Source organism: Dendropsophus ebraccatus, chromosome 4 (assembly GCF_027789765.1).
Source record: "Dendropsophus ebraccatus isolate aDenEbr1 chromosome 4, aDenEbr1.pat, whole genome shotgun sequence".
In the NCBI taxonomy this organism is placed as follows: Eukaryota; Metazoa; Chordata; class Amphibia; order Anura; family Hylidae; genus Dendropsophus; species Dendropsophus ebraccatus.
In genome coordinates this window covers 3,506,187-3,519,891 of record NC_091457.1, presented here as the reverse complement: position 1 = coordinate 3,519,891, position 13,705 = coordinate 3,506,187, and positions in this window count along the sequence as shown.

Sequence of the window (13,705 nt, the reverse complement as noted above, 5' to 3'; positions counted from 1 at the left end):
TGTATCCTGTCTGTAGTCAGTAGCCTGGCTGTAGTTTGTAGCCTGTCTGTAGTCTGGCCGTAGTCAGTAGTCTGGCTGTAGTATGTAGCTTGTCTGTAGCCTGGCTGTAGTTTGTAGTCTGGCTGTAGTCTGTAGCTTGTCTGTAGTCTGGCTGTAATCTGTCTGTAGCCTGGCTGTAGTCTGTAGCCTGGCTTTAATCTGGCTGTAGTCTGGCTGTGTTATGTAGTCTGTATCCTGTCTGTAGTCAGTAGCCTGGCTGTAGTTTGTAGCCTGTCTGTAGTCTGGCCGTAGTCAGTAGTCTGGCTGTAGTATGTAGCCTCGCTGTAGTCTGTCTGTAGCCTGGTTGTAGTCTGTAGTCTTTCTGTAGTCTGGCTGTAGTCTGTAGCCTGGTTGTAGTCTGTAGTCTTTCTGTAGTCTGGCTGTAGTATGTAGTCTGTCTGTAGTCTGTAGCCTGGCTGTAGTTTGGCTGTGATCTGTAGTCCGGCTGTAGTCTGTATGTAGGCTGGCTGTAGCTTGGCTGTAGTCTGTCTGTAGCCTGGCTGTAGTCTATCTGTAGTCTGGCTGTAGTCTGTATGTTGTATGTAGGCTAGCTGTAGTCTGTATGTAGTATGTAGTCTGTCTGTAGCCTGGCTGTAGTCTGTCTGTAGTCACTCCACCGACCCCTCTTCTTCTTACATACAGCACACGAGAGACCCCTCGGCCTGAGGAAGGTCCTGGTCGGACCGAAACGTTGCACAGTACATTGTTGGTCTCATCTCATATACTTTCTGTCTATGGTCGGAGTAAATACCTTGTATCTCATTGTTAAATAAAACCCTCACTTATTCTTGCATGAAAAAACGAGTGCCGTGGTTTTCTACTGTACAAGATTGAAGGTTGAAGAACCTAGTTACCACTGAGCACCGGCTCTACAATTTAAGGCAGAGATGTGCAGCACTGATCCTATACATACATGTAGTCTTTCTGTAGTCTGGCTGTAGTATGTAGTCTGTCTGCAGTCTGTAGCCTGGCTGTAGTTTGGCTGTGGTCTGTAGTCCAGCTGTAGGCTGGGTTCACACTATGTATATTTGAGGCTGTATTTGGTCCTCATGTCAGGTCCTCATAGCAACCAAAACCAGGAGTGGATTGAAAACACAGAAAGGATCTGTTCACACAATGTTGAAATTGAGTGGATGGCCGCCATATAACAGTAAATAACGGCCATTATTTCAATACCACAGCCCTTGTTTTAAAATAACAGCAAATATTTGCCATTAAATGATGGCCATCCACTCAATTACAACATTATGTGAACAGAGCCTTTCTGTGTTTTCAATCCACTCCTGGTTTTGGTTGCTATACAGCCTCACAAATACAGCCTCAAATATACATAGTGTGAACCCAGCCTACGGTAGTCTGTATGTAGGCTGGCTGTAGCCTGTCTGTAGCCTTGCTGTAGTCTGTATGTTGTATGTAGGCTAGCTGTAGTCTGTATGTAGTATGTAGTCTGTCTGTAGTCTATAGCCTGGCTGTAGTCTGTAGCCTGGCTGTAGTCTGTCTGTAGTTGTCTGTATTCTATAGCCTGGCTGTGGTCTGTAGCCTGGCTGTAGTCTGTAGCCTGGCTGTAGTCTGTCTGTAGTTTGAAGTCTTTCTGTAGTCTGGCTGTAGTCTGTTGCCTGGCTGTAGCCTGTCTGTAGTTTGTAGTCTTTCTGTAGTCTGGCTGGAGCCTGCAGCCTGATTGTAGTCTGTCTGTAGCCTGGCTGTAGTCTGTCTGTAGTCTATAGCCTGGCTGTAGTCTGTATGTAGGCTGGCTGTAGTCTGTAGCCTGGCTGTAATTTGTAGTCTTTCTGTAGTCTGTCTATAGCCTGGCTGTAGTCTGTAGCCTGGCTGTAGTTTGTAGTCTGGCTGTAGTCTGTAGCTTGTCTGTAGTCTGGCTGTAATCTGTCTGTAGCCTGTCTGTAGTCTGTAGCCTGGCTGTAGTGTGGCTGTATTATGTAGTCTGTATCCTGGCTGTAGTCAGTAGCCTGGCTGTAGTTTGTAGCCTGTCTGTAGTCTGGCCATAGTCTGTAGTCTGGCTGTAGTCTGTTGTCTGGCTGTAGTATGTAGTCTATCTGTAGTCTGTAGCCTCGCTGTAGTCTGTCTGTAGCCTGGTTGTAGTCTGTAGTCTTTCTGTAGTCTGGCTGTAGTATGTAGTCTGTCTGTAGTCTGTAGCCTGGCTGTAGTTTGGCTGTGGTCTGTAGTCCGGCTGTAGTCTGTATGTAGGCTGGCTGTAGCTTGGCTGTAGTCTGTCTGTAGCCTGGCTGTAGTCTATCTGTAGTCTGGCTGTAGTCTGTATGTTGTATGTAGGCTAGCTGTAGTCTGTATGTAGTATGTAGTCTGTCTGTAGCCTGGCTGTAGTCTGTATCCTGTCTGTAGTCTGTCTGTAGTCTATAGCCTGTCTGTAGTCTATAGCCTGTCTGTAGGCTGTAGTCTGTCTGTAGGCTGTAGTCTGTAGCCTGTCTGTAGTCTATAGCCTAGCTGTAGACTGTCTGTAGTTTGTAGTCTTTCTGTAGTCTGGCTGTAGCCTGTCTGTAGTCTGTTGCCTGGCTGTAGCCTGTCTGTAGTTTGTAGTCTTTCTATAGTCTGGCTGTAGCCTGCAGCCTGATTGTAGTCTGTCTGTAGCCTGGCTGTAGTCTGTCTGTAGTCTATAGCCTGGCTGTAGTCTGTATGTAGGCTGGCTGTAGTCTGTAGCCTGTCTAATTTGTAGTCTTTCTGTAGTCTGGCTGTAGCCTGCAGCCTTACTGTAGTCTGTCTATAGCCTGGCTGTAGTCTGTAGCTTGTCTGTAGTCTGGCTGTAATCTGTCTGTAGCCTGGCTGTAATCTGGCTGTATTATGTAGTCTGTATCCTGGCTGTAGTCAGTAGCCTGGCTGTAGTTTGTAGCCTGTCTGTAGTCTGGCTGTAGTCTGTAGTCTGGCTGTAGTATGTAGTCTATCTGTAGTCTGTAGCCTCGCTGTAGTCTGTCTGTAGCCTGGTTGTAGTCTGTAGTCTTTCTGTAGTCTGGCTGTAGTATGTAGTCTATCTGTAGTCTGTAGCCTCGCTGTAGTCTGTCTGTAGCCTGGTTGTAGTCTGTAGTCTTTCTGTAGTCTGGCTGTAGTATGTAGTCTGTCTGTAGCCTGGCTGTAGTTTGGCTGTAGCCTGTATGTTGTATGTATGCTAGCTGTAGTCTGTATGTAGTATGTAGTCTGTCTGTAGCCTGGCTGTAGTCTGTAGCCTGGCTGTAGTCTATAGCCTGGCTGTAGTCTGTAGCCTGGATGTAGGCTGTAGTCTGTCTGTAGTCTATAGCCTGACTGTAGTCTGTAGCCTGTCTGTAGTTTGTAGTCTTTCTGTAGTCTGGCTGTAGTCTGTTGCCTGGCTGTAGCCTGTCTGTAGTTTGTAGTCTTTCTGTAGTCTGTCTGTAGCCTGCAGCCTCATTGTAGTCTGTCTATAGCCTGGCTGTAGTCTGTAGCCTGGCTGTAGTTTGTAGTCTGGCTGTAGTCTGTAGCTTGTCTGTATTCTTGCTGTAATCTGTCTGTAGCCTGTCTGTAGTCTGTAGCCTGGCTGTAATCTGGCTGTATTATGTAGTCTGTATCCTGGCTGTAGTCAGTAGCCTGGCTGTAGTTTGTAGCCTGTCTGTAGTCTGGCCGTAGTCTGTAGTCTTTCTGTAGTCTGGCTGTAGTATGTAGTCTATCTGTAGTCTGTAGCCTCGCTGTAGTCTGTCTGTAGCCTGGTTGTAGTCTGTAGTCTTTCTGTAGTCTGGCTGTAGTATGTAGTCTGTCTGTAGTTTGGCTGTGGTCTGTAGTCTGGCTGTAGTCTGTATGTAGGCTGGCTGTAGCTTTGCTGTAGTCTGTCTATAGCCTGGCTGTAGTCTATCTGTAGTCTGGCTGTAGCCTGTATGTTGTATGTAGGCTAGCTGTAGTCTGTATGTAGTATGTAGTCTGTCTGTAGTCTGTAGCCTGGCTGTAGTCTATAGCCTGGCTGTAGTCTGTAGCCTGGCTGTAGTCTGTCTGTAGTCTATAGCCTGACTGTAGTCTGTAGCCTGCTGTAGTCTGTCTGTAGTTTGTAGTCTTTCTGTAGTCTGGCTGTAGCCTGGCTGTAGTCTGTTGCCTGGCTGTAGCCTGTCTGTAGTTTGTAGTCTTTCTGTAGTCTGGCTGTAGCCTGCAGCCTCATTGTAGTCTGTCTGTAGCCTGGCTGTAGTTTGTAGTCTGGCTGTAGTCTGTAGCTTGTCTGTATTCTTGCTGTAATCTGTCTGTAGCCTGTCTGTAGTCTGTAGCCTGGCTGTAATCTGGCTGTATTATGTGGTCTGTATCCTGGCTGTAGTCAGTAGCCTGGCTGTAGTTTGTAGCCTATTAGGAAGAGCCCGGCACTCACCAAGTAGATTATGCTTCTTTATTGTAGTGTAGCAAACATATGGTACAAGGACGCGTTTCGGCCAAGCACGGCCTTCATCAGCTTAGGGGTGTACACCCCTAAGCTGATGAAGGCCATGCTTGGCCGAAACGCGTCCTTGTACCATATGTTTGCTACACTACAATAAAGAAGCATAATCTATTTGGTGAGTGCCGGGCTCTTCCTAATATCTGAACATTTTTCTCACCTCGAGCACCACCGCCACGGAAGTGCCGTCTTCTACATATTTCTGTAGTTTGTAGCCTGTCTGTAGTCTGGCCGTAGTCAGTAGTCTGGCTGTAGTCTGGCTGTAGTATGTAGTCTATCTCTAGTCTGTAGCCTCGCTGTAGTCTGTCTGTAGCCTGGTTGTAGTCTGTAGTCTTTCTTTAGTCTGGCTGTAGTTTGTAGTCTGTCTGTAGTCTGTAGCCTGGCTGTAGTTTGGCTGTGGTCTGTAGTCCAGCTGTAGTCTGTATGTAGGCTGGCTGTAGCTTGGCTGTAGTCTGTCTGTAGCCTGGCTTTAGTCTATCTGTAGTCTGGCTGTAGTCTGTATGTTGTATGTAGGCTAGCTTTAGCCTGTGTGTAGTATGTAGTCTGTCTGTAGCCTGGCTGTAGTCTGTCTGTAGCCTGTAGTCTGTAGCCTGGCTGTAGTCTGTCTGTAGGCTGGCTGTAGTCTGTAGCCTGGCTGTAGTCTGTCTGTAGTCTGTAGCCTGGCTGTAGTCTTTCTGTAGTCCTGTAGTCTTGCTTGAGTCCGTAGCCTGGCTGTAGTTTGTAGTCTGGCTGTAGTCTGTAGCTTGTCTGTATTCTTGCTGTAATCTGTCTGTAGCCTGTCTGTAGTCTGTAGCCTGGCTGTAATCTGGCTGTATTATGTAGTCTGTATCCTGGCTGTAGTCAGTAGCCTGGCTGTAGTTTGTAGCCTGTCTGTAGTCTGGCCGTAGTCTGTAGTCTTTCTGTAGTCTGGCTGTAGTATGTAGTCTATCTGTAGTCTGTAGCCTCGCTGTAGTCTGTCTGTAGCCTGGTTGTAGTCTGTAGTCTTTCTGTAGTCTGGCTGTAGTATGTAGTCTGTCTGTAGTTTGGCTGTGGTCTGTAGTCTGGCTGTAGTCTGTATGTAGGCTGGCTGTAGCTTTGCTGTAGTCTGTCTATAGCCTGGCTGTAGTCTATCTGTAGTCTGGCTGTAGCCTGTATGTTGTATGTAGGCTAGCTGTAGTCTGTATGTAGTATGTAGTCTGTCTGTAGTCTGTAGCCTGGCTGTAGTCTATAGCCTGGCTGTAGTCTGTAGCCTGGCTGTAGTCTGTCTGTAGTCTATAGCCTGACTGTAGTCTGTAGCCTGCTGTAGTCTGTCTGTAGTTTGTAGTCTTTCTGTAGTCTGGCTGTAGCCTGGCTGTAGTCTGTTGCCTGGCTGTAGCCTGTCTGTAGTTTGTAGTCTTTCTGTAGTCTGGCTGTAGCCTGCAGCCTCATTGTAGTCTGTCTGTAGCCTGGCTGTAGTTTGTAGTCTGGCTGTAGTCTGTAGCTTGTCTGTATTCTTGCTGTAATCTGTCTGTAGCCTGTCTGTAGTCTGTAGCCTGGCTGTAATCTGGCTGTATTATGTGGTCTGTATCCTGGCTGTAGTCAGTAGCCTGGCTGTAGTTTGTAGCCTATTAGGAAGAGCCCGGCACTCACCAAGTAGATTATGCTTCTTTATTGTAGTGTAGCAAACATATGGTACAAGGACGCGTTTCGGCCAAGCATGGCCTTCATCAGCTTAGGGGTGTACACCCCTAAGCTGATGAAGGCCATGCTTGGCCGAAACGCGTCCTTGTACCATATGTTTGCTACACTACAATAAAGAAGCATAATCTATTTGGTGAGTGCCGGGCTCTTCCTAATATCTGAACATTTTTCTCACCTCGAGCACCACCGCCACGGAAGTGCCGTCTTCTACATATTTCTGTAGTTTGTAGCCTGTCTGTAGTCTGGCCGTAGTCAGTAGTCTGGCTGTAGTCTGGCTGTAGTATGTAGTCTATCTCTAGTCTGTAGCCTCGCTGTAGTCTGTCTGTAGCCTGGTTGTAGTCTGTAGTCTTTCTTTAGTCTGGCTGTAGTTTGTAGTCTGTCTGTAGTCTGTAGCCTGGCTGTAGTTTGGCTGTGGTCTGTAGTCCAGCTGTAGTCTGTATGTAGGCTGGCTGTAGCTTGGCTGTAGTCTGTCTGTAGCCTGGCTTTAGTCTATCTGTAGTCTGGCTGTAGTCTGTATGTTGTATGTAGGCTAGCTTTAGCCTGTGTGTAGTATGTAGTCTGTCTGTAGCCTGGCTGTAGTCTGTCTGTAGCCTGTAGTCTGTAGCCTGGCTGTAGTCTGTCTGTAGGCTGGCTGTAGTCTGTAGCCTGGCTGTAGTCTGTCTGTAGTCTGTAGCCTGGCTGTAGTCTTTCTGTAGTCCTGTAGTCTTGCTTGAGTCCGTAGCCTGGCTGTAGTCTTTCTGTAGTCTGGCTGTAGTCTGTAGCCTGGCTGTAGCCTGTAGTCTGTCTGTAGCCTGTAGTCTGGCTGTAGCCTGGCTGTGGTCTGTCTGTAGCCTTGCTGTAGTCTAGCTGTAGTTTGGCTGTAGTCTAGCTGTAGTTTGGCTGTAGTCTGTAGCCTGGCTGTAGTCTGTCTGTAATTTGGCTGTAGTCTGTCTGTAGCCTGGCTGCAGTTCGTAGTCTGTCTGTAGCTCGGCTGTAGTCTGTCTGTAGTCTGTCTGTAGTCTGCAGCCTGTGTGTAGTCTGTAGCCTGTCTGTAGTCTGTAGTTTGGCTGTACCCTGTCTGTAGTCTATAGTCTGTCTGCAGCTCTGCCTTGTCTGAGGAGGACAGAGTGTAGACTAGGCAGGTATCCAAAGAGTGTAGACTAGTCAGGTATCACCTAGGTATGCCGGCTGTCACCAGGGTATGTTGGCTGTCACCAGGGTATGGTGTGACTGTCACCAGGGTATGTTGGCTGTCACCAGGGTATGGTGTGACTGTCACCAAGGTACGGCACGCTGCCTAACCAACAATCGCATATACTCGTAGAGATGGATCCCCCATCATTTGTATCCTGTGTCACATACCTGCCGGCAGCTGCAGCCGCTCTTTCCTCATACAGGTCGGGGGTCTAAATCATCCGTGGGTCGGCACCTACTTCACTGATTTCGAGGGGCTGTCCACTGTAGATAACCTCTATACATGCAGTAATGAGGGAGCTGATCGGGAGCCCAATACACAGATCTGTCTGGCGGATGTGAGACATTACATGGACGTCTACGGATCACGATGAGGCCGTGTAATCCGTAATTGCCTGATCAGACTTGTAACATGGGGGCGGGGGTGCCAGGACCGAGGCCGGGAGACTGAGGATGAGGAGACCGAGGATGAGGAAGGACGAGTGCTATTCTTAAATATCTATTAAACAACACTCCTCTGTGTGATCCTTCTATCTGGGCACATAGTGAGGCTTCCCTTATTCCAATGCTGCCACCTAGAGGCCATAACCTGGTACTGTGACATCACTGTGTATTATCCCCCCTGTACTGTGACATCACTGTGTATTATCCCTGTACTGTGACATCACTGTGTGTATTATCCCTGTACTGTGACATCACTGTGTGTATTATCCCCCCTGTACTGTGACATCACTGTGTATTATCCCCCCTGTACTGTGACATCACTGTGTGTGTTATCCCTGTACTGTGACATCACTGTGTGTATTATCCCCGTACTGTGACATCACTGTGTGTATTATCCCTGTACTGTGACATCACTGTGTATTATCCCTGTACTGTGACATCACTGTGTGTATTATCCCTGTACTGTGACATCACTGTGTGTATTATCCCCGTACTGTGACATCACTGTGTGTATTATCCCTGTACTGTGACATCACTGTGTATTATCCCCCCTGTACTGTGACATCACTGTGTGTATTATCCCCCCTGTACTGTGACATCACTGTGTGTATTATCCCTGTACTGTGACATCACTGTGTATTATCCCCCCTGTACTGTGACATCACTGTGTGTATTATCCCCCCTGTACTGTGACATCACTGTGTATAATCCCTGTACTGTGACATCACTGTGTGTATTATCCCCCCTGTACTGTGACATCACTGTGAGTATTATCCCTGTACTGTGACATCACTGTGTGTATCATCCCTGTACTGTGACATCACTGTGTGTATTATCCCCTCTGTACTGTGACATCACTGTGTATTATCCCTGTACTGTGACATCACTGTGTGTATTATCCCTGTACTGTGACATCACTGTGTGTGTTATCCCTGTACTGTGACATCACTGTATTATCCCTGTACTGTGACATCACTGTGTATTATCCCTGTACTGTGACATCACTGTGTATTATCCCTGTACTGTGACATCACTGTGTGTATTATCCCTGTACTGTGACATCACTGTGTGTATTATCCCTGTACTGTGACATCACTGTGTGTGTTATCCCTGTACTGTGACATCACTGTGTGTATTATCCCTGTACTGTGACATCACTGTGTATTATCCCCCCTGTACTGTGACATCACTGTGTGTATTATCCCTGTACTGTGACATCACTGTGTATTATCCCTGTACTGTGACATCACTGTGTGTATTATCCCTGTACTGTGACATCACTGTGTGTATTATCCCTGTACTGTGACATCACTGTGTGTGTTATCTCTGTACTGTGACATCACTGTGTATTATCCCCCCTGTACTGTGACATCACTGTGTGTATTATCCCTGTACTGTGACATCACTGTGTGTATTATCCCTGTACTGTGACATCACTGTCTGTATTATCCCCCCTGTACTGTGACATCACTGTGTGTATTATCCCTGTACTGTGACATCACTGTGTATTATCCCCCCTGTACTGTGACATCACTGTGTATTATCCCCCCTGTACTGTGACATCACTGTGTGTATTATCCCCCCTGTACTGTGACATCACTGTGTGTATTATCCCCCCTGTACTGTGACATCACTGTGTGTATTATCCCTGTACTGTGACATCACTGTGTATTATCCCTGTACTGTGACATCACTGTGTGTATTATCCCCCCTGTACTGTGACATCACTGTGAGTATTATCCCTGTACTGTGACATCACTGTGTATTATCCCTGTACTGTGACATCACTGTGTGTATTATCCCTGTACTGTGACATCACTGTGTGTGTTATCCCTGTACTGTGACATCACTGTGTGTATTATCCCTGTACTGTGACATCACTGTGTGTGTTATCCCTGTACTGTGACATCACTGTGAGTATTATCCCTGTACTGTGACATCACTGTGTATTATCCCTGTACTGTGACATCACTGTGTATTATCCCTGTACTGTGACATCACTGTGTGTATTATCCCTGTACTGTGACATCACTGTGTGTATTATCCCTGTACTGTGACATCACTGTGTGTGTTATCCCTGTACTGTGACATCACTGTGTGTATTATCCCTGTACTGTGACATCACTGTGTATTATCCCCCCTGTACTGTGACATCACTGTGTGTATTATCCCCCCTGTACTGTGACATCACTGTGTGTATTATCCCCGTACTGTGACATCACTGTGTGTATTATCCCTGTACTGTGACATCACTGTGTGTATTATCCCTGTACTGTGACATCACTGTGTGTATTATCCCTGTACTGTGACATCACTGTGTGTGTTATCTCTGTACTGTGACATCACTGTGTATTATCCCCCCTGTACTGTGACATCACTGTGTATTATCCCCCCTGTACTGTGACATCACTGTGTGTATTATCCCCCCTGTACTGTGACATCACTGTGTGTATTATCCCTGTACTGTGACATCACTGTGTGTGTTATCCCCCCTGTACTGTGACATCACTGTGTGTACTAGGCCCCCTTATATACTAGGCCCCCTTATATACTAGGCCCCCCTTATATACTAGGCCCCCTTATATACTAGGCCCCCCTTATATACTAGGCCCCCTTATATACTAGGCCCCCCTTATATACTAGGCCCCCTTATATACTAGGCCCCCTTATATACTAGGCCCCCTTATATACTAGGCCCCCTTATATACTAGGCCCCCTTATATACTAGGCCTCCCCTTATATACTAGGCCCCCTTATATACTAGGCCCCCCTTATATACTAGACCCCCCTTATATACTAGGCCTCCCCTTATATACTAGGCCCCCTTATATACTAGGCCCCCCTTATATACTAGGCTCCCTTATATACTAGGCTCCCTTATATACTAGGCCCCCTTATATACTAGGCCTCCCCTTATATACTAGGCCCCCTTATATACTAGGCTCCTCTTATATACTAGGCTTCCCTTATATACTAGGCCCCCTTATATACTAGGCCCCCCTTATATACTAGGCCTCCCCTTATATACTAGACCCCCTTATATACTAGGCCCCCCTTATATACTAGGCCTCCCCTTATATACTAGGCCTCCCCTTATATACTAGGCCCCCCTTATATACTAGGCCCCCCTTATATACTAGGCTCCCCTTATATACTAGGCTCCCTTATATACTAGGCCTCCCCTTATATACTAGGCCCCCTTATATACTAGGCCTCCCCTTATATACTAGGCTCCCCTCATATACTAGGCCCCCTTATATACTAGGCTCCTTATATACTAGGCTTCCTTATATACTAGGCCTCCTTATATACTAGGCTTCCTTATATACTAGGCCCCCCTTATATACTAGGCCTCCCCTTATATACTAGACCCCCTTATATACTAGGCCCCCCTTATATACTAGGCCTCCCCTTATATACTAGGCCTCCCCTTATATACTAGGCCCCCCTTATATACTAGGCCCCCCTTATATACTAGGCTCCCCTTATATACTAGGCCCCCCTTATATACTAGGCCTCCCCTTATATACTAGACCCCCTTATATACTAGGCCCCCCTTATATACTAGGCCTCCCCTTATATACTAGGCCTCCCCTTATATACTAGGCCCCCCTTATATACTAGGCCCCCTTATATACTAGGCCCCCTTATATACTAGGCCCCCTTATATACTAGGCCCCCTTATATACTAGGCTCCCTTATATACTAGGCTCCCTTATATACTAGGCTCCCTTATATACTAGGCCCCCTTATATACTAGGCCCCCCTTATATACTAGGCTTCCCTTATATACTAGGCCCCCTTATATACTAGGCCCCCCTTATATACTAGGCCCCCTTATATACTAGGCCCCCTTATTTACTAGGCCCTCTTATATACTAGGCCCCCCTTATATACTAGGCTCCCTTATATACTAGGCCCCCTTATATACTAGGCCTCCCCTTATATACTAGGCCCCCCTTATATACTAGGCTCCCTTATATACTAGGCCCCCTTATATACTAGGCTCCCTTATATACTAGGCCCCCTTATATACTAGGCCACCTTTTATACTAGGCCCCCCTTATATACTAGGCCTCCCCTCATATACTAGGCCCCCTTATATACTAGGCTCCCCTTATATACTAGGCCCCCCTTATATACTAGGCCCCCTTATATACTAGGCCCCCTTATATACTAGGCCTCCTTATATACTAGGCTCCCCTTATATACTAGGCCTCCTTATATACTAGGCCCCCCTTATATACTAGGCCCCCCTTATATACTAGGCTTCCCTTATATACTAGGCCTCCTTATATACTAGGCCCCCTTATATACTAGGCCTCCTTATATACTAGGCCCCCCTTATATACTAGGCCTCCCCTTATATACTAGACCCCCTTATATACTAGGCCCCCCTTATATACTAGGCCTCCCCTTATATACTAGGCCCCCCTTATATACTAGGCCCCCCTTATATACTAGGCCTCCCTCATATACTAGGCCACCTTATATACTAGGCCCCCTTATATACTAGGCCCCCCTTATATACTAGGCCCCCCTTATATACTAGGCCTCCCCTTATATACTAGGCCCCCTTATATACTAGGCTCCCTTATATACTAGACCCCCTTATATACTAGGCCCCCTTATATACTAGGCCTCCTTATATACTAGGCCCCCTTATATACTAGGCCCCCTTATATACTAGGCCCCCTTATATACTAGGCCCCCCTTATATACTAGGCTCCTCTTATATACTAGGCTTCCCTTATATACTAGGCCCCCTTATATACTAGGCCCCCTTATATACTAGGCTCCCCTTATATACTAGGCTCCCCTTATATACTAGGCCCCCATTATATACTAGCCCCCCCTTATATACTAGGCCCCCTTATATACTAGGCCCCCATTATATACTAGCCCCCCCTTATATACTAGGCCCCCTTATATACTAGGCCCCCATTATATACTAGCCCCCCCTTATATACTAGGCTCCCCTTATATACTAGGCCTCCCCTTATATACTAGGCCCCCTTATATACTAGGCTCCCTTATATATTAGGCCCCCTTATATACTAGGCCTCCCCTTATATACTAGGCCCCCTTATATACTAGGCCTCCCCTTATATACTAGGCTCCCTTATATACTAGGCCTCCCCTTATATACTAGGCCCCCTTATATACTAGCCCCCCTTATATACTAGGCCCCCCTTATATACTAGGCTCCCTTATATACTAGGCCCCCTTATATACTAGGCCCCCCTTATATACTAGGCTCCCTTATATACTAGGCCCCCTTATATACTAGGCCCCCTTATATACTAGGCTTCCTTATATACTAGGCCTCCTTATATACTAGGCTCCCCCTATATACTAGGCCCCCCTTATATACTAGGCTCCCCCTATATACTAGGCTCCCCTTATATACTAGGCTCCCCTTATATACTAGGCTCCCTTATATACTAGGCCCCCTTATATACTAGGCCCCCTTATATACTAGGCCCCCTTATATACTAGGCCTCCCCTTATATACTAGGCTCCCTTATATACTAGGCCTCCCCTTATATACTAGGCCCCCTTATATACTAGCCCCCCTTATATACTAGGCTCCCTTATATACTAGGCTCCCTTATATACTAGGCTCCCCTTATATACTAGGCCCCCCTTATATACTAGGCCCCCCTTATATACTAGGCCCCCTTATATACTAGGCTCCCCTTATATACTAGGCCCCCCTCATATACTAGGCCCCCTTATATACTAGGCTCCCCTCATATACTAGGCCCCCTTATATACTAGGCTCCTTATATACTAGGCTTCCTTATATACTAGGCCCCCCTTATATACTAGGCTCCCTTATATACTAGGCTCCCTTATATACTAGGCCCCCTTATATACTAGGCCCCCTTATATACTAGGCTCCCTTATATACTAGGCTCCCTTATATACTAGGCCCCCTTATATACTAGGCCCCCTTATATACTAGGCTCCCTTATATACTAGGCCCCCTTATAT